The sequence below is a fragment of the Urocitellus parryii genome, chromosome 11 (assembly GCF_045843805.1).
Source record: "Urocitellus parryii isolate mUroPar1 chromosome 11, mUroPar1.hap1, whole genome shotgun sequence".
Taxonomy (NCBI): domain Eukaryota; kingdom Metazoa; phylum Chordata; class Mammalia; order Rodentia; family Sciuridae; genus Urocitellus; species Urocitellus parryii.
The window spans coordinates 71,533,743-71,556,096 of record NC_135541.1 but is presented as its reverse complement, the minus strand read 5'-3'; the positions used below and the strand labels follow the sequence as shown (position 1 = coordinate 71,556,096).

Below are 22,354 nucleotides of genomic sequence, written 5' to 3'. Positions count from 1 at the left end.
CTTGACTAGTGAGGGCATGAACCATGCCTGTTACTCATCCATGATATCCCCAAAACAAGCACACCATAGGGCTCATAATCCATAAATATCTGTTAATTGAATGTTTAGTACAGAGGGAGTGTTTCAGTATACATTTGTTGAATGAATTAATATGAATTAATAAATGCTGTTGAATGTACTATTCTCAAAAAAAAGAGCAAGAAAATGTCTGACAGAGTCATATACAAACAAAATCTTTATAAAATAATAGACGTGTATATCAAATTTCCTCACAACAAAGACTATTCTGAGTCAAAGGAAAGGAAACCATGTATCAGTTCTATTTTTTTTTTTTGCTTTAAAGAAATATAAGCTTTTATTTCTTTGTTAAAAAATAATGTTGGCAAGCTAGGCGCGGTGGCACATGCCTGTAATCCCAGCAGCTTGGGAAGCTGAGACAGGAGGATCATGAGTTCAAAGCCAGCCTCAGCAACATCGGGGCACTAAGCAACTCGGTGAGCTTGTCTCCAAATAAAATACAAAATAAGGCTGGGGATGTGGCTTGGTGGTCGAGTGCCCCTAAGTTCAATCCCTGGTACCAAATAAATAAATAAATGAATAAAGCTGGCAAGAGTTCATTGTTTTTTGGTGATTAGCCAAAGAGACCAAATCCCATATTCTTGTCCAGCTCCTCCAGGTCTTCCATGGCTTCAACCTTGACTAGGGCAACAGCAGGAACAAGGGTGGGGGTGGGGGGAGGGAGCCAATAGGGGCCATGGGGACAGCAGCCACAAATGCAGATGGATCAGCTGAGCAGCCCTCCATCTTTACAGTAAGTAAGAAAGTATATTAAGTTCCCACAGACAAAGCCAGAACCTATTTATACACACTGATGAGAGAATGGGGCACAGAGGCAATAGCTGGGTAACCAATCTGCAGACAAATACTGGCAACATTGCAGATGCCCACCAGGAAGTAGAGTGCAGTTTTCTTTGTGATTTTAAACTTTAGGGTGACAGATGCTGCCATTATCAAAACAGCTGTTGGCTGATCTGCCCAAAGGAGAATTAGAGGTGAGGGGTGGTCCTCAGCATTTTCAGAAGTCTGGCTTTAGTAGGTCCCACTGGTCAGCTGCATATCATTCAGGATTTCATTGATGCCCCTGGAAATTTTAGTGGTGATGCCTAAAACCTGGAAGAAGGAGGTCTTCTCAGGCTCCAGATCAGTGTTTTGGAATTGCACAGTGACTTCACATGAGACAACTGCACCAGTTTGGGTGGCAGCAGGCATCTTTTTGATCAGCATTATGAGCTTGATCTCAGTCCTCCTTAGTGAAAGGCAAACATAGTTTCCCCCAGCTGTGAGAGAATAGTTCCTTCAGAATTGAGCTTGTTTCTAGTTCATCATGAACCTCAATAGTATATTCTACTCACCAATTTCTTGAAATAATCCTATCATTTCAGAATAACTCCCTCTACCTACCTTTCTTTCTTTCTTTCTTTCTTTCTTTCTTTCTTTCTTTCTTTCTTTCTTTCTTTCTTTCTTTCTATTTCTTTAGTTGTAGATGGAAACCGTACCTTTATTTTATTTATTTATTTTTATGTGGTGCTGAGGATTGAACCCAGGGCCTCACACTTGCTAGTCAAGCACTTTACCACTGAGCTATAGCCCCAGCCCCTCTACTTTTCCTTTTTTTGTCTTCCATCCATCCTCCTTCCTCTTTGTTTTTTTTCTTTTCCTGCAATTTTGAATACATATATTCTATTTTCATTGAAAAAAAAATCCTTTACTAGGATAGGATAGGACCTTTGGTGATGAACATTATTCTGATATTAAAATATGGACAGGGGCTGGAGGTGTAACTCAGTGGCAGAGCACTTGCTTAGCATGTGTGAGGCACTGGATTGGATCCTCAGCATCACATGAAAATAAATAAATAAAATAAAGGTACAGTGCCCATCTACAACTAAAAAAATTAAAAATAAAATAAGGACAATGATTATAATTTGTGCTTCAAGATATAGAAATTTCTTGTAGAGAGCAGGGCGTGGCGCCACACGCCTATAATCCCAGTGGCTTGGGAGGCTGAAGCAGGAAGATGGCAAGTTCAAAGCCAAATGTCAGCAAAAGCGAGATGCTAGGCAATTCAGTGAGACTCTGTCTCTAAATAAAATACAAAATAGGGCTGGGGATGTGGCTCAGTGGTTGAGTGCCTCGGAGTCAATTCCTAGTACCCCCCCCCCAAAAAAAATTTTGGATTGGGGTCCTGGTTCAGTGGTAGAGTACTTGCCTAGCATGATTAAGACAATAGATTCATCCTCAGCACCCAATAAATGTAAAATAAAGATAGTATATCCATATAAACTAAAAAATAAATATAAAAAAGAAATTCTTGTAGATGAGGTCTTAGCTTTAATGAAACAAACTAGTCCAATTTGAAGTTTTTAATTTTTTGGATGGTAAAACTATTTTTAAATGAATTTCTAGATAGAAAAGTATACCTCAAGCAATAATTTAAGGATTGCAGTCATAGTAAAATTCTTTTCTCTGCTTTTATTTTCTTTTATGATGTCATATTTTTCACTAATTAGTTTTCTAATTGTACATATTTACAGGGTACAGTGTGATATTTCGATACACATATACAATATGTTTTGATCAAATCAGGGTAATTAAGGTTTCTATCTCCTTCTCACTATTTTGTGCTTGGAGCCTGCAAGCTCCTCTCTTCTAGTTCTTCATAAAAGATACAATAGGTTATTGTGATCAATAGTCCCTGCTGTGCTGTAGCACCTCGACTTATTATTTCTATGTAATTGTTGTTTTCCAAACTCCCTCTAGACTTCTCTTCCTCCACCTGTCTATTAATCACTATTCTACATTCCAATCAACCTTTTTTAGCATCCACATATGAAAGAGCATGTGATCTTTCTGTTTCTGACTTATGTCACTTAATGTCCTCCAGTTTCATCCATTTCTCTGCAAATAATAGAATATCATTCTTTTTTATGACTGAATAATATTTCATTGTGCATATACACACCACATTTTCTTTATCCATTTGTCTGTTGATGGACACTTAAGCTGAATACATATCTTAGCTATTGTAAATCGTACAGCAATAAACATGGGCATATATGTATCTATTTGACACGCCAATTTCATTTCCTTTGAATTCATGGGATTACTAGATCATATAATAGATTTTTTTTTTGAGGAATCTTCATAGTGTTCTCCATAGTGACCGTACTAATTTACCTTCCCACAACAATGTGTTCCCTTTTCTCATGATATATTTTCACTCTAAATCAAGTATCTGTTCAATTGGTATGCTGTTAACACATATCTGTCTACAATGAATTAGGCCTTTGTTTTCCTTTGATCTTAAAAAATGAACTTAGGTTTAAAACAATCTAAATTTTTTGATAATCTTTAATTTGAGATTGTCACAAAGTTTAGCTGTCAGTAGAAAATACATATGTGAATATATATATATATATACTTTAAAATAGGATCATATAACCTGTGAGTGTCTAGACATAGCAAGCTCTCAAGGATGGCCATGATCATAATTCTTCCAACATTTTTTTTTTCAGTGCTGAGAATGGAACCCAGCTTTCTTCACTGAACACTAGTATTTCATGAAAGGATTTGGTTTTAGTTGTTTTCTTCTTTTCTGCTTTAAACACTAATAAAGCACAAAGGATACCTGAATGGTCCCCTTAAATATTAACATCGATACTTGGAATGTATTATGAAAAGATGAGTTTCCCTGCCAGACGTGGTGGTACACACCTATAATCCCAGGAGTTTGGGAGGCTGAGGCAGGAGGATAGCAGGTTTAAAGCCAACCTCAGCAATTTAGTAAGGCCCTAAGCAATTAGTGAGACCTGTCTCTAAATAAAATATAGAAAAAGGGCTGGGGATGTGGCTCAGTGGTTAAGTGCCTCTGGGTTGAACCCCCAGTACAAAAAAGAAAAATTAAAGTAAATTAAAAAGCTGAGCAAAAATTAGTTGTCAGGTTTGTCTAATAAAGCTTTATAGGAGCCAGGTGCGGTGGTGCACACCTGTAATCCCAGCCACCAAGGAGGTTGAGACAGGAAAATCATGAGTTCAAAGCCAGCCTCAGCAAAAGCCAGGCACTAAGCAACTCAGTGAGACCCTGTCTCTAAATAAAATACAAATTAGGCCTGGGGTGTGGCTCAGTAGTCAGGGCCCCTGAGTTCAATCCCTGGTATTCTCCACCAAAATAAATAAATAAATAAAGCTTTATAGAATATTTTTTTAAAAGTGATTAAAAATCAAACTTAAACTTTATATGTTTTTGTTGTTTTTAAAGGTACATATGAAACCCTTATATGTTTTGTTGAACCTTGTAAAACTGATTTGCTACCATTTTTGATTCATGAAAATGAGAATTTCATAGTGTTTAACCTAAAAACTTATTTCAATCACAGATAACCTTTCTAATATTTTGTTTGTTTTATCTATCTTTCCTTGGACACTTTCTCTCTGGTAACACATTCAAGGTTATCAAATATATTTTTTTGTTCATAGTGGTAAAATGAGCAAGTTATTTCTGTCCTCCTTTACATTTGTAAAATGATTAACAAAACAATGAAAGCCATATGTGCTCATGTACATTAAATTCTAAGAGATTACTTTTGTTTTAAAATCTTTCTTTCTTAAGCAATTCTCCTACTTTTGCTTTCTTCTCCATGCTCGAATGAAGGACATCTGTTTCCGTTTTCAAGTTATTTGTTGCATGAAGTAGAATATCAAAGTCCTTCTTTGACGAGGAAAGAATGCTTCAGCTTTTTATTTCCTTTTGTTTGTTCTCATTGATTTAAAAATTACAAATGTTGTACAAAAAGGATGAGCTGCTCACTGAAAAAATTAAAACAATAAAACATACCAGGTAAAATTCCTTCTCTCATCCTCCTTGCTCCTTCTCCCCAGGTAACCACTGAAAATAATTGGTGTGCACACTTCAGATCTTTTCCTATACATTTTCCTGTATACATGTGCCTATATGAAAATATATGTGTGTGTATCTAATTCAAAATACTAAACAGTGGGTGACTAACCCATAGCAAACTCTCAATGGCTGCCATGATCATTATTCTTATTATTTCTTTCTTTTCTTTCTTTCTTTTTTTTTTTTTTTTTTTTTTGTGGTGCTGGGGATTGAACCCAGGGCCCTATGCACATGAAGCAAACACTCTACCAACTGAACTATATCCCCAGCCCATGATTGTTATTCTTCCAACAATTTTTTCAGTGCTAAGGATGGAACCTGGGCTTCCTGCCTGCTAGGTAAGTGCCCTATCACTGAGCTACATTTTCAGCCCCCCAATATTTTAATTTTTTTCAATAGTTGTTTATTGGACACTACTATATAATGGGCACTTGTTATACAGAAAGGAGAATAGACACCACACAATTCTTGCCTCAAAGACTTACAAATAGAGAGGGAAGACACCTATACAAGGAGCAAATTGGGAGGCAGCAGACAAGGCTGAGTTGGGGGTCTCTAGAAAGTGCAGTGAGAGTATGGAAGAGAGCACTGAGGTCTAATTACCCTCCATGTGATGATGACTTCAAGTCTCACTTTTCCATCCTTGACCTCCCTCCTGTTCCAGCCCTAAACAGAAAACTGTTTGACATCTCCTCTTTGAGGTCGAACAGGCATGAACTTCATACAATATAAACAGAGTTCTTGGTTTTTCACCCTAGACCTACCTGTTCCTCTCCCTAGCTTAGTTCCACCCAGTAGCTCAAGCTAAAACCTGGAGTCAGCTCCAAGGAAAGGAATCCAGAAGTCAAGAATGTTAGGACTAAGGAACAGTTAATGGATTCTATCTCCTGGCTCACCTGTCAGCAAATGCTCTTGATTTCGCACACAGGATCTCTCATCAGTCTGTCAACTATGCTCCATCTCTGCTGTCTCCTCTCCTAGCTCTGGCTCTCTCAGCCCTGTCCTGTAGGCCCTCTCACTGCTCTTCCTGCTGCTATAATCACTCTTCTATAGTCCATTCTCCACAGGGCAGCTAGAGAGATACCCTTATGTGTTAGTCACATCACATCACTCACAACCTTCCCAATGTCTCACATCACTCACAACCTTCCCTGTGGCTTTCCTTTGCACTCAGTATAAAATCCCTCCTCTTTGCCACAGCCCACAAGGCCCTGAATGTTGGCCCCTGCCTTTATCTCTCTGGCCTCATCTTAGTCCACAATTCCCCTCCATGTTACTGTTGAACTAGGCAGATATCTCTAATCTTGGGACATTCCAAGCTCAAATAACTTTTCACTGAGTTGCCTGGGCTAGTCCTGCATAGCTCACCTGTGTGGCCAACTCATTCTCAACCTACAGATCTGCCTTCAAACCTTTTTCTGGCCACTTTTCCTCATGCAGCTTCTCTTGCAAAGTAGTTTCTCTTGCAACAAAACATTCTCGTGCTGCACAATTCATTTTGTCCACAGTACTTATCACAATGTGAAATTATGTGAATTGTGTATTTGATTGCTTATTTATTTAATGTTGCTATTCTCCTTGCTCTGGACTGGATTGGAAACTCCATGAGAAATTGGACTTGTAATGTCTTGTTCACAGCACCTAAAATAGTACCTAGCCTTTAGTAGGTGCTCAACAAATACTGAGTGAATGAAAGAAAAACTGCTAAAGTCAATGAAGTCTTCATAGAAGAGATAGTCTTTAGGTTAGGACATGAATAATGAATTGAAATCTCCCAGTTAGACACATTCAGAAGGTAAGCGAATAACAGGCATTCCGAGAATGGGGAGATAAGGAGGAAAGGAGCAGGGAATGATGGGAGAAGATAACATCAAAGAGCAAGTTAGGTTGGGAACAGAATAACAAGATTTTGAACTATGCAAGGAGCTTAGGCTTTATCCTTTGGAGATGAGAGACATAGGTCACTGGAGCCTTGTGTGTTAGTTTTTCATTGTTGCTATAACAAGTCACCACAATTCCTATCAGAGAAAAGTCTGACACATGGACTGAAATAAGGTGTCAGCAGGACTGTTTCTTACTGGAGTTTTTAGGGAAGAATCTGTTCCCAGGGTCATTCAGGTTTTCCATAGAATCCAGTCCCTTGTGGATAGCACTGAGGTCTCACTTCCTGCTGGCAGCCATCTGGGCATTACCCTTAACTTCCAGAACTTTTCTGTATTCATGCAAAAGGACCCCCCATCTCAGAGCCAGTAGGGACACCCTGAATTCTCCTCTCACTTGGTATCCCTCCTTCTTCCCTTTCTGTTGCATCTCTTCTTCCTTTTTTTACTCTCTATCTCTGTGACTCTGGCTAGAGAAAGTGCTCTGTTTAAGGATTCAAGTGATTAAATTGGACCCACTCAAATATCCCTGGAAAATCTCCCTATCTTAAAATCTGAAACCATAATTATTTTGGCATGTATTGTAACATATTCAAGTATTCCAGGGACCAGGGTACCTTTTGGGATGGGAGATACTCTACTTCTACATTTTGTGATCACATTTTCTTGTTAGATCACTCAGCAAACTATATGAGGTCATCTAAGTAGAATTAAACAGGGGGGTAGACTAGTGGTCTATTATGATGAAGGACTAAAGCAAATCCAGAGGGCTCAAACTAAGTAATATCAAATAGATCTTATCTTCAGCATTGGTTATTAATTAGATGTAGAGATTATGACCATCTGGACTCTGGGGTGACCCTCAAGTAATGTTATTTGGTGGAATAGGGTATAAGGAGCAGTTTGATGGAAAGATACATTAGATCTCCTGTGGCATTGAAGATAGATACCTCCAACATTTTGTTGATGAGTTACTCATAATTAGAAAATTACTCAGATGGTATATTGACCATTTTCAATATAGTAACCTTCTAGGGGTTTTCAACAGATTAAGAGGATATTATTTTAAAACAAATCTATCAATATTCATTCACTGTCTAGCAAACAGTTTTTTTGTCTATTTCTGGTATAAATTCTCAATAAGATTTATCAAATTCATTTTGTAGATATTTGCAAAAGTACTGCATAAATTTTTAATTCTATCCTCTTTTGAAGAAGACAAATATTGCAATACAACAGATATTATTCAAGGACACTCTGGATGACACAAGAAGAAAAGGTATGGTCCTTCATGGTCTTGATTTTTGTCCTGATTTTTTTTTCATTCTTTTTTTTGTTTTTGTTTTAACTAGCTACTCATGACATTACAATGATCTTGGCAATTCATACATTTAAATCTTTGGGGTATAATTTCTCATTTTTCTAATTGTACAGATTGCAGAATCACACTGGTCATAGAGTCACCTATATACATACAGCAATCATAATGTCTATTCTATTCTGCTGCCCTTCCTAGTGACAGGCATTGCATCACATACAGTGAAAAATCAGTACATATTTAAAGTTGGTCATTGTAGGTGCTTGGGTTGAGGCTCAGTGGTAGAGCACTTGCCTAGCATGTGTGAGGCACTGGGTTCAATTCTCGGCACTGCACATAAATAAATAAAATAAAGGTCTATTGACAACTAAAAAATATTTAAAAAAAAATAAATAAATTTGGCCATCATATTTCAATGGAAAGGCAAGACAAATCCAGGAAAGTTCTCATGCTATAAAAGTGGCATTTGTCTAGACAATTAGGACACATGAGTTATGGCAGAGGTTTGTTTATTCTTAAGAATGGGCACTTTTTACTGAGCATTTTCTTTTATATTTTAAAATTTATCCTCATGATAAGTCAGAAAAGAGGAGATTATTGTCACTTTAATAATCCAGAAAAGGAAACTAAACTTAAGGGTGATAACTTGCCTTAAATTCTATAACTAGTAAATAGTAGCTATAGAATGCAAACCCAGGACTGTCTGATTCCAAACTTCAGACGCCTTACTCAATGAGGCCCAGGGTTGAAAAAAAAAAAACTTCCAAACTTCTACTTGTATGCCTTTGCCTTGGGGACACTTTCTTGAACTGAGAACATATTTTTTTTTCCTCCTCTGCCTAGCTTCACATGGCTCCTTTTGGATACTCCCTCACAGTTGTAATATATTTGTGCAAGCAACTTCTGCTTCTTCTCACTAGAGTGTAAATACTACACACTACATACTGCATAAGGTTTGATTTGTCCTTGAATTCCCAGTTCTTCACATAGAGATTAGCCCTTTTGAGCACAAGGCTCAAAAGTTCAGTGAATGTATGCATGAATGGATGGATGAAAGAGTGAATGTCATTCATTTTCCCTGAAGTTCCAGTTTGTCATCTCTAAGATAAAATAAAACTGATTAAAGTTTGTCCCCCCTAACTTTCCACAATTTCAGCTACTCATAGTCAACCATAGTCTGAAAATATTACATGGACATGTCCACAAGTAAACAATTCATAAATTTAAAAATGCATACTGTCCTGGATAGCATGTTGAAATCTTGTGCTGTCCTGTTCCAACTGTCCTGGGTCATGAATCATCCCTTTGCATCCAGTGTATACACATTGTATACACTACCAACCTATTAGTTACAATTATGGCTTAAATATGAGGTGTCCCCTGAAAGCCCAAGTCTGAGACAATGCAGGAATATTCAGAGGTGAAATAATTAGATTATGAATGTTATAATCCAATCAGTGAATTAAACCATTTGATGGATTACTAATTTGAATGGATTAATGGGTGGTAACTGTAGGCATGTAGGGCATTTCTGGAAGAAGTAGGTCACTGAGGGCATACCCTTGGGTTTATATTATCTTTGACTCCTTGCATGCTTTCTGTCTGCTTCTTGTCTGTAAGGAACTGAGTAGGTTTCCTCTGCCACACCCTTCAGCCATGATGTTCTCCCTAATCTCCGGCCCAGAGCTACACAATTGACTGGGCATGGATTGAACCTCTGAAACCAGGAGACATATTTTTTTTTCTCTAAATTCTTCATATATTGATTACAGCAATGAAAAGCTGACTAACATAGTTACTTAGTAGTTGTTTTGGTTATCATGTCAACTGGCCCAATATCATAGTGCTTGTGTTCAAATAACTCTTATTTTACTTAATAATGGCCCGAAGCACAAGGGTAGTAATGTTGGTAAATTGGATCTGCCAAAGATGAGCTATAAAGTGCTTCCTTGAAGTGAAAAGGAGAAAGTTTCTCATAGATACATATGGAAAAGGATAGTATACAAAGAGTTTGGTACTATCTGTGGTTTCAGGCATCCATTGAGGATCCTGAAAAATAGCCCCCACAGATAAGGAGGAGAACTGTAATTCATTGGCCAATTCAAAAACTCTTTTAAATTCCCTTCAGACAGCAGTAAAAAGCAATATATCTAACTGAAGTATCACATATGTTATATCTATCTGTTTCTATCTCCTTTTTATTTGTAATTTTTTGTACCTGTAATTGTTAGTTATAATTGGGCTATTAATAAAACCCTTTAATGTTGAGTAGATTATTAAATATGTAAGAATACTTGAATTCTAATACGTTCTACTGTTAATAGCATTATTATCCTCTTTTTAAAAAATATGTCCTTTAATATTTGAGGAAATTTTATAGATTTACAGATGCACTTGGGTTGACTTTCTATCTTTCTTTTTTCACTGCAAACTCCTTTTATGTTTTCTTTGTAATTGAAACTGATAACTTGAAGCATTGAATGTAAGAAATAGAAAGTGTTTATGGTTGTGTTGTGTCTCATTTATTTCTTTCTTATTCACCAGTTCTGTAATTGGAGCTACAATGTGTTACATTTTACTTTCTGCAGGCTACTGCTTGCTCTTTTTCCTTAGTTTACTCTATCTTAGTGCAAATGTGTTTTTGCTTCCTCAAATAGAAAAAAACTGAAGGAAAAAAAGTTTCATTCCATGTAAAAGAATGTCTTGTTGTTATTGCTATTTTATTTTTTAAAGCTACTTTATGTATCCAGTGTTCTAAAATATATTAGCAGTATTTCAAATTTTTTTTCCCGTAGGTTTACTATAATTACAACTAATATAGATTGAGATTGGTATTGAGGTAATACTCTCTAGTGTATATAAACTCTCTGGTTTGGGTGAATTCCATCTCAAGATAATTTACTCTACCAAAAAAATGCAGCAAAAAATGTCTTATGATAAATAATGATCTCTAAAACAGCAAATCTTCATATAATGAAACGATTGTCGTGAGCAATTCTTCCAGAATTTGTCAATAATCTCTCAATAACTGAAAATTATTCAGTACTTGATTACTTATTTTCTATAAGATTGTACAATTTAATATTGATGGAGATGGAAACATTAAATGATCCTTCTCACAAGTATCCTAAAGAGCAGGAGAGAAGCTCAGCAAAGAAAAACTGACGCACTGCCTGTGCAGCCACTCCCCCCCCCCCAGCAGGAATTCTCTCTGCACCTGTGTCTCTTCCTCAGCAAACTACCAGGGTCAGAGATGTTTCAAGGAGAAAGAGCACTTCCCTGAGACCTGGCCCATGACACTTAAATTCAATTGAAACTAATAGCTATAGGAGAAATTCGTCCTCATTTAAGAATAGGTAGTAGTCACAAAAAATATTTCAGAGGAAAGAGGAATAAGTATTTATTTTTTCTAATAATAAAAGCAATGCATATAAGACATTTAATTAGATGAAGAACTATACTATGTTCAATAATTGGATGACTAAATATTTTTAAGATGTTACTTCTCAATCTGGTTGATAGATTCAATGAAGACCTTAAGAAAATTTCATTTTTTTTCTTTTTCTTTTTGGAAATCAAAAATGACCCCTAAAATTTATACAGAAATGAAAAGAGTCTAGAATGGCCTAAACAGGATAGAAAATCTTTTTTTAGAAAAATATTGGAGCACTTTTACTTATTTCAAAACATATTTTAAAGCTATGGTGATCAAAACAATATGATTTTGGCATAAATACAGCATATAAATCAATAAAACAAAATAGAGACAGAAATAAAAAATTGATCTATTTTTTTGACAAAAGTACCAAACTAAATTAGTAAGAAAGGGATTTATTTTTTAAAGGTGCTGGGTTATGCACCTTTAAACAGGAAGATGGTTCTTACTTCATCCATATATAAAAATTAAGTCAAATTATGTAATAGAATTAAATATAAAAGCTAAAATAATGGAACTTTCAGAAGAAAATGGAAAAAAATTTTTGTGATCTTGGGTTAGAGAAATATTTTTTGATATGATACAAAACATGCAAATAAACTTGATAAACTTAACTTTATAAAAAGTAAAAAATTTTGTCCATCTCAGGACATGTATGTCAGTGTATTTTGTAACTCTATAAAAGAATATCTAGAACTGGGTAAGTTATAAAGAACAGAAATTAATTTTCTCACAGTTTTAGAGTCTGGGAAGTCCAAGATCAAGGGACCAGCATCTGATGAAGGTCTTCTTGTTTGTCCTCTCATGATAGAAGCTGGAAGGACAAGCCTAGCACCTGACACTGTGTGAAGCCTTTTCTTTCTTTTTTTTTTTTTTTTTTAAGGGCCTTGATCCCAATCATAAAGGAGGAGGCTCTCATGACCTAATCTTGAAGATTTTATCTTAATAATATCCACCACCAAAATTCAGCAACACCTGAATTTTGGAGGGAACACATTCAAAACACAGCAGATACCAATAAGAAAAGAAAAAAGACAAGTCACAGATTAAGAGAGAATATTTGTAAGATGTGTTTGGTAAGGATTTGTATCCAGATTATACAAAGGATTCCTAAAATTCAGCAAGAAAGATATGACTATTGTGGTTATTATTATTATCAGGTATTCTCTAAAAGCTCATGTGTGTGACAATGCAAGAATTTTCAGAGGAAAAATGATTAGATTGTGATAGTTATCACCTAATGATTGGCTCCACTGGTGGATTAACTGGGTGATAACTGTAGGCAGGTAGGGTGTGGCTGTAGGATGTCGGTCACTGGGGGTGTGTCTTGGGATTTATATTTTGTCTCTGGTTAGCAGAACTGTCTCTGCTTTCTGGTGGCCATGTGTTGAGCTATTTTCCTCCACAGACTCTTTCCACCATATTGTTCTGCTGCACCTCAGGCCAGAACAATGACCATGGATTGAACCTCTGAACCCAAGAGCCAAAATGAACTTTTCCTCCTTTAAGCTGTCCTTGTCAGGTCTTTTGGTCACAATGACGAAAATGCTGACTAAAACAATGGTAAATATTGGATTGATTGCTTCACTAAAAGATACAGATGACAATAAAGTACATGAAAAAAATGTTCAACATCTTTAGTCATTAGGCAAGCACAAATGAAAATCATAATGAGATACTACTATACATACATTAGAATGGCAAAAATCTAAAATGGACAATAGCAAGTGTTGTGAAGTATTTGAAGAAACTAAAACCCTCATACATTGCTAACAAGAATGTAAAATATTACAGTTCAGGTTGAAGAATGTGATTTTAGATATGTGGCAAAGAAATCTTTTTCCTAACTCTGAATCTCACCTTTAAGAAGATTTATCTACACAATTCCTGGCAGCATTAGAAACTGTGATCTTGGACTTCCTAGACTCTAAAACGGTGATAAAATTAATTTCTGTTCTTTATAACTTACTCAGTTCTAGATATTCTTTTATAGAGTTACAAAATGCACTGACACACATGTCCTTAGATGGATCTGCTAGTCTCCTCCAAGGACAGACTCTTCATTACAAAATTTAACCCATATGCAGACCAAGAACATGTGTTTCCTGAAGGCAGGGTAATCCTTAAGAAAAGGCAGGAAGGGTTGAGCCTCTAAAAATGATTACTCTCCCCAACTCTTCAATCCATAGAAGAAGTGAGGGATAAGTCAAGAAGCTAGAAAAATTTAAAGAAAATCCCTCTTTAGGGAAATCAAGGAAGTAGAGAAGCATCCTTCTCCTAATAGAACATCAAATCCTATTGATTTTATGTCCAAAATATCTCTGATAGAATTGCCTTCTCTCCATTTCTATTACCACCTCCCTGATCCTAGCTAACATCATCTCTCACTTAGACTTCTGCAATCATTTTCTCACCATTTTAACTACTGGAAACATCTATTCTCACCTCCTCCAAATCTTTTCTCAACACATCATACACAGTGATGCTTTCACAATGCAAATCCAATCATAATTTTTCTTCTACCCCTTCCACTGTAACTATGTTTTGTTGTTGTTGTTTTGTTTGTTTTTAGCACAAAGACCCAAAGCCCTCAAGGCCTTGAAAAGTCTGGCCCCATCTATATTATAGTTTCATTTTATGTATCCCCTGCTTATTGATCTTCTTTCAGTTCTTAAACTGAGCCTTTGAGCCCCAGACCTGTATAAATAATTTGCCTACTTGGCATTTCCACATGACAACATTATCTCAGACTCAGCATGTCCCAGGGTTGTTATCAGTTAATACAGAGTTAACTGCCACGGGGCCTATGATATGCTTCCACTGGTCAGAAATTCATTTCCCCTTCCAACTGATTATTAACTCCCACTCAACCTTCAGGTTTAAGCCAATCATCATTGCATTGTGGACAGCTTTCCTCTGTCACCAAAGTCCTTTCAAAGTATCATAGATTCTCCTCCAATCCCCAGAACTGAGGATTCAACCCAGTGCTTTGTGCATGCTGGGCAAATGTCATGGTTAAGATATGAAGTGTCCCCAGAAGCTCATGTGTGAGACAACTGAAGAATGTTCAGAGGTGAAATGATTAGATTTTAAGAGTTGTAACCTAAATGGTGGCTTAATCTACTGATGGATTAACTTGGTGATAACTGTAGGCAGGTAGAGTGTGGCTGGAGGAAGTATGTAACAGGGGGTGTGCCTTTGGGGTTTATATTTTGTCTCTGGTTAGAACTTTCTCTGCTTCCTGATTACAGTGTCCTAAGCTGCTTTCTTCCATCATGCCCTTCTGCCACACCTGGGGCCCAGAGCTATGGAGTCAGCAAAAGGGGGACTGAAACTCTAAAACTGAGAGTCAAAGTAACTTTTCCTCTTTTAAGTAAGTCTTTTGGTCACAGCAACAACAACAACAACAACACACACACACACGCACACACACACATACATACACACACGCACACACACATACACACACACACACAAATACCTGATTAAAACAGCAAGTACTGTGCCCCTGAGCTCCATCCCTAGTCCAGCATCCTGTATTTCTACTTTATGGTACTTTTTTTTTTCTTCTAAGAATTCACAAAAAAATTTTGTTGTTGTTGATGATGGACCTTTATTTTATTTATTTATATGTAGTGCTGAGAATCAAACCCAGTGCTTTGCACGTGCTAGGCAAGTGGTCTACCACTGAGCCACAGCCCCAGCCCTCATGGTATTTTTTATAGAAAAATTTGCATTTATGTGTATGACTATCTGATAATTTCTCTCTCCCCTATTAGGCTTTAAACTATGTGAGGGAAGTAAGTCAGTTCTTCATTAATGCCTGTAATATTGAAAGATAGGATAAGAGTGAAGAATTGAACCTAGAGTGAGAGGTTTTGAAAGTTTCACTGAGGAAGTGAGAGCTGCAGGTTGACTAGATTGACTAGAGTGGTTAGGTGAAGATAAGAAGGAAATGTTTCAAATAGAAGGAACAACACGCGGAGAAAAAAACCTTATAAGTACTAACCTGTGTAGAGCATCACAGGGAATGAAGTTTCAGAATAACTGGAGCTGGGAGAATGACAAACAGTTTGGTAAAGAGTTTGGAATTTATCCCAAGGGCAATGAAAAGTCTTTGAAACTTCTGCTTTTTTCTTTTCTTTTTTAATGCATTGCCGAGAATCAAACCTAAGGCCTGGTGCGTTGAGGCAAGTGCTCTACCACTGAGTTGCAAATGCCAGCCTTTTATGAAGGGTTTTAAATAAGGCATTGACATAGTTAGATTTGCATTTTCTGGCTACTTTGAGAAGCAAGACAAGCTAATAGTTTAGGTAGAGTGTAGTGGAGGAAATGAGTATTGGAAAACAAATTGACTTGGGGCGCCTGTATCCAAGCGGTAGAAGAAACTGATTTAATGACTAGTTAAATGAAATGATTGAGGGATATCATGGTTGGATCTAAAAATGTCCCCCCAAAAACTCGTGTATTAGGCAACATTGCAATATTCAGAGGTGAAAAGATTGGATTGTGAGAATTATAACTTCCATTATAATTAATCCATTAGCGGATTAAACCATGAGACGATTAATAATTTGAATGGGCCACTGGGAGGTGGTGAAAACTATAGGCCGGTGGGTAATAGTTGGAGGAAACAGGTTACTAGGGGCATGGCTTAGGGACTATATCTTCTTCCTGGTTCCTCTTCCTGCCCCCCATCTCTCTCTCTATCTGCTTCTAGCTGCTGAGAGCTGAGCAGTTTTCCTCCACCACACCCTCTCACCATAGTGTTCTGCCTCCCTTCAGACCCAGAGCAATGAAGTCATCTGGACTTAGACCTCTGAAACCATGAGCCCAAAATGAATTTATCTCCTCTAAGTTCTTTCCAGATATTTTGTTTACAGAGATGAAAAGCTGACTAACACAAATGAGAAGGTGAAATTGGGGACCTCTGCCAGGTTTTTAAACTTGGACAACATTCAAATGAATGATGGTGCATTTACTGAGACCAAGAGTACAGGGGAAAAAACTGGAAAGGAAATAAGGTAGTTTTGAATTTTCTAATTTTGAGGTGTTCATAAGACAACCAAATGAGGATTTTTGCTAAATAATTGGAAATATACATTATTTGGAAATTAGAGTAGCTTATCAGATAGATCTGCTGTGAAGATAAAATTTTGGGAATTAGCATGTGAATGGTCATGGAAACCTATAGGAAAGTTGTAGTAACAGATGAGATGTTGAAGGAGAGCATATGGAGTAAGAAAAGCTCTTCAGATAGTCTTGAGGAATTCCAACACATAATGGTAGATAAGAACAAGCCTATGATGGAGATTGAGAAGGACTTTCTAGAGAGACTGTAAGAAAACCAGGAGAGTGTGGTGCTGCCAAAGTTAAAGGCACACAATGTGTTTAGGGGGAAGTATTCTCTTACGTTGAAAGCCCAATTTCTAACATCTTTAGCTCAGAGAACAGCATGAAACACTCTTCATATATTGAGTCTTTTTTTGTTCCGTCTTCTAGAATACCCTCCTTCCTTTCTCTGATTTGGGAAAAAAGAAAGAATAACATTTCATTCCTTAACTCTCTTTTAGAGCAGGTTTCACCTTTTCCTATAGTCTGTTGCTTCTGTGACTGTCTTCCCTGTTATACCATGACCAGTGCAGTACCTGGCATATAGTAGGAGTTCAATGAATGTTAGTTGAAACAGTTCATGTAAATAATATTGAGTTACGTTTATTAAATACTTACTGTTTCTGAATGCCTGTGCTAGTGCTTGGTTTATAATACTATTTTTAATCTTATAAAAAAATGTGCAAGGGGACATGATTATTCCCATTTTATAGAGGAGAAACCAAGACTAAGAGAAAAATAACTGCCCCAACATGGCTTGGAAAGTTGCAAAACTGCAATTCACAAACAAGTCTGCATGATTCCAAAGTCCATGGTTTTAACCACCACCTCTCCCAAAGAGAAGTAAACATTCACATTTCTCCAGACATCTGTGGAGGAGACATTTTTTAATTGGCAACTTTCCCAGTTCATCTCAAATTCTAGCACATAAACAGCAGCCTGCTCTCATTCCAAGAATGCTTTACTTTACTCTGGGTCTGACTGAGCCTCTACTGAGCTGTCTTGCCAACCTGTGGAACAGCAGTAGGTCTTTCCTTCATTCCCTCATTTAAGCCTGCCTGCCTACTCAAATTCTGGCTCATTCTTGAGATCAGTACCTTAATTTCACTTTTCTCTTCCTAACATTTCTTTGCCCCACTTGATTCATAGAATTACTCAAGAATCTTTTTTTTCTTTTAATGCCCATAGTGGTTTCTTATCAACATCTAGTGTGGAGCTATGATCAACACACTAGAACTGTAAGCTTCACCACCCAGAAACCCTGTCAATCTTGCACTGTTCCCAGTATGCTGGACAATGTGGTTCCCAGGACCCACTGGACACACAATGAATGGTTGGCTGAATTAGTCTGATGGTGATACAATTCCAAACTTGGCTGACTGTTAAAGCAACAGAGCATGCTGTGCAGAGTAAAATCATAAACTTATGGAGGTCCATTTCAAAACTTCAAGTGAGAAGAATTGTTTTTATGAAGGTTTGCCTGAAGAGTCTGCAGGCCAGTCCTTCAAGATACTAACAGACTGAAGATTGAATGAGGAGAGACAGCATAAGTTGCCTTTGGAAGGAGAAATAATTTTCACAAGTCATCTTAGATAATTCACAAAGCAATCTGTCTTAGGGTGATTTAGAGCCACATATGTAAGATTGCCTGATTATTTATCTAAATAATTATTTATCTTCATAACACGTTTAGAATAGAGCAAAGATTTCTACCTCAATAGTGAATGAGTTTGGCAGTAGACTTTGGAAACCAGCAAGGTCCTTGCTGGCATGGTGGTACCAATTGCTTGGGAGGCTGAGGCAGGAAGACCTCTTTAGCCTGGGAGTTTGAGGCCAGCCTAGGCAACATAGTGAGATCCCATCTCTCAAAAAAAAAAAAAAAAAAAAAAAAAAAAAAAAAGAAAAGAAAAGAAAAAGAAAAAAAAGAAAGAAAGGAAAGAAAAGAAAAAGCTGAGGGAAATTATAAATTCTAGCACCATCCTTCTTCACTTTCATGGATTCTCTCTTATTTTCTGTTACTATTTCAGCTATTTCTCCTGGCAGTATACTTGCAGGCAAAATACTGATATTTGGTTAGATTTATACTTTACACTGAATTATGGATGATGATCATTCTGGAATTCCTGGCCAGCTTACTTATCATGGCTAAATGTAAAATCTGTGCATTGCCCTGCTTAGGGAAGTATCTGGCACATGATTAAGTTTCTAATAAAAATAACCACTATTATCCATAAGAATAGAGAACTTGATATCTTGTCTTTTCAGGGATATTTCAGGCAAATGCCCCTTTTCCATTTTGTTCCCTTCTTAGGAAAATATCATGTTGAAAACCTTTCCTCAGAGCTGTTACAAGATCACTGCATTTTTATGTGCAAAAAAAAAAAATTTTTTTCTTTTTTGGTTCTAGTGCTTCTTTACAACATTTTTTTCATATTAGTCAGATTGGCTATCATTGCTGGTTTCCAAAGCCTACTGCCAAACTCATCAATTTCTGTTCTCAGCCTTTAGGCATTTGTTTTTGTTTTCTCTTTTCACTAAAGGAAACATCGCTTATGCAATTGTGCATATTTTAACTTTCCAATTTTATGGATAACAATTACAGAAGAAGAAAGAATATGAGTATGCTTGTCTTCTTTTTTTTCTTTTTTACTGTTTGGCAGTCACCTCTGTGGTGTCCTTGCAGACAGAAGATTGATTAGATGACCACTGTACACTGGATTCTAGCCCAGAATCATCATTTCACATGGGATCATCTACTATGCTCCAAACAAATATTCAAAGGTAGAAAGAAAATCTTCTTTTCTACCTCACCTCAAAGCAAATATACATTCCAAATATACATAAATAAATACTTGCAGGTATTTAATTATTATGTATCTGATCCCTCCCTCACCCTTCCCTCCTCTGTCTCTGTCTCTCTCTCTCTCTCTTTCTCTCTTTGGTGCTGGATTGTTAAGCACAAGCTCTACCACTAAGCTGCACCCCGACCCCCTAACAATCTTTCTTCAATAGGATAAAGAAATAATTTTTAAATATGTGACTTCCATTTAATGCAATGATGATGCATTCATGTGTACTAATGATGTATTCAATGTGTAAAGATCTTCTAAAAAATGTGTTGTCCAAACTGTGGGTAAGACAGCAAATTAGCATTAATTTTTAATGAAAGATCATTGTGAAGGTTTATTGAATTTCATGGGAAGAAAACCTCTTATCTGATGGTGTACTAGATGTCTATGCACATTCTCTTTTGCCCTCAGGTCTCATTATAGACCCAAGGAATTCAGTGCTGGCTACATATCTTTCTCAATTCATAAAACTCACTCTGTAAAGGAGAAACATGACATGGGTCAAGTTTGAAAATGGGGACATGTAATGGGGCCACTTTGGTTATGAGTAGTCAAGTGATTCAGAGCTGGTATGAGTCCTGGGGTGACTTATGTTTGGGAAATACATTGTCCCCTGAGGTTTTCAAGGGATCAGTGCAGAGAGCCTGGGGAAATAGGTTGTGTATTCAAGCATGTAAGCCTGAAAGCAGGAACCAGGTATCTTTAGACTATTGCATATTCCATACTGTTAGACACATCACATCCAAGTCCAACGGGCTTAACAGATTGTTGTTTAATGAGTGAATGAGAAATGTCTTGGCATATTTGGCACAACAGTGGATCGGATGCCATAGAAATCTGATGACTTGTAGATTAAAGAAGACTTTGGGAGATAGGAGGTATTCAGAGAAAAGAGAGAATAGTTCCTCTGTTCTGTACTTCTGATATGTACTGGAAAACGTTACCTAATTATACAGAAGGAGTGTCAGGAGCAAGTTACTGGTCTCCATTATCAACAGAAACCCCAATTCTATCCAATGCCAAGGGTTCTGGGTCTAGACTCACACACTCTCCACAGAAGATGTTTCCTCAAGCCTTCTGCCTGCCTCCTCCAGGTCACTTTGTTTAGTTAACTTACAGACAAAATAGACAGCATTCAAGCAAAAGAATCTTCTCCTAAGTTAGACATCCCATATAGGAGCATGTCAGTTGGGAGTGTTCCTTCCCCGTGCAGTCTAATTTTAACATTCTTCCCATTCCATCACTTGAAGGAGCTCCCTTCTTTCATTATTGTTCTCTCTATCTCACTCTCTCTCCCTCTTAAAAAAATTTTTTTTAGAGTTCTATTGAAACTTATTGAAAAAATAAATTAGACATAAAGTAGACAATTTGGTAAATTTTGACGGATACCTACACCTGTGAAATCATCACTAAAATCAAGATAATGATGGGCTAAGGATGTGGCTCAAGCGGTAGCGCGCTCCTGCGGCCCGGGTTCGATCCTCAGCACTACATACCAACAAAGATGTTGTGTCCTCCAAAAACTAAAAAAAAAAAAAAAAAATTAAAATTCTCTCTCTCTCTCTCTCTCTCTCTCTCTCTCTCTCTCTCCCCCTCTCTCTTTAAAGAAAAAAAAGATAATGAACATATCCATCACCTCCAACATTTCTTCATGTTCTTTTATAATTCCTTACTCCATACTGCCTCATTCTCCTTAACAATAGACAACCACCACAGATCTGCTTTCTGTCACTGTATATTAGTTTGTATTTTCTAAAGTTTTATGTAAGGCAATCATACAGCAAGTATTCTTTTTTGAGGGATGGCTTTACACATCCATTGATTGATAGGCATATGGGTTATTTTCAGTTTGGAGCTATTACCAATACAGCTGTCATGAGTCATGAAAATTCTTCTATAAGCCTTTGTGTAGGGATATATATATATATATATATATATATATATATATATATATTGAATTTCAGCAAATATATGTGAGTAAAGGGATGAATCACACTCATGTTATGGTATGTATGTTTAATTTTGTGTTATGTGTGTGGATAGAACCCAGTACCTCACATACACTAGGCACGTGCTGTATCACAAGTTACATCTTCAGTCCCCATTTAACTTTTTAAAGAAACTGACAAACTTTTTACAAAGTGATTTCACCATTTTACGTTTCCATAAGTAATGTAGTAGAGTTACATTTGCAATACGTACTTGTCAACACTTGCTATCCTCAGTCTTATTATTTCTAACCATTCTCTTAGGTGTGTTGTGATATCTCATGGTGGTTTTAATTTACGTGTTCTTAATTACTAATGTGCATTTTCCCCATGCTCATTTGACATCACTGTATCTTTTTTTTAATGAAGTGCCTGTTTATTTTCTTTTTCTGCATTTTTAATCAGGCTATTTATTTACTTATTGCATTTTAATAATTTTTTATGTATTATGGATACAAGTCCTTTACCAGTTTTGTGATTTGTAAAATTTCTTCTAATCTGTGGGTTGTCTTATTTTTGTGGGGGTAAGGGGCAGGATTTGTGATTGAATACACTAATACTACTGAGCTACTTCTTCTCCCCCCTTTTATTAATTTCTTTTCTTTTCTCCCTTCCTTCCTTCCTTTCTCTCTCTCTCTCTCTCTCTCTCTCTCTCTCTCTCTCTCTCTCTTTCTTTCTTTCACACTAAGTTATCCAGGCTGGGCTTATGATCTTCCTGCCTCTGTAGGCTGTCTTTTCATTCCTTTAGCAGAGTCTTTCTTAAGAAGGAAAAGTTCCTAATTTTGATGAAGATCACTATATCGATTTTTTTCAT

The 22,354-nt window shown here is 36.8% G+C and overlaps 1 pseudogene; it reads right to left on the bottom strand.

Moving 5' to 3' along the window:
- Positions 1-631: 631 nt before the first annotated feature.
- LOC113197564 (large ribosomal subunit protein uL10 pseudogene) overlaps positions 632-22,354 on the bottom strand; it is a 34,319-nt pseudogene continuing 12,596 nt past the window's right edge.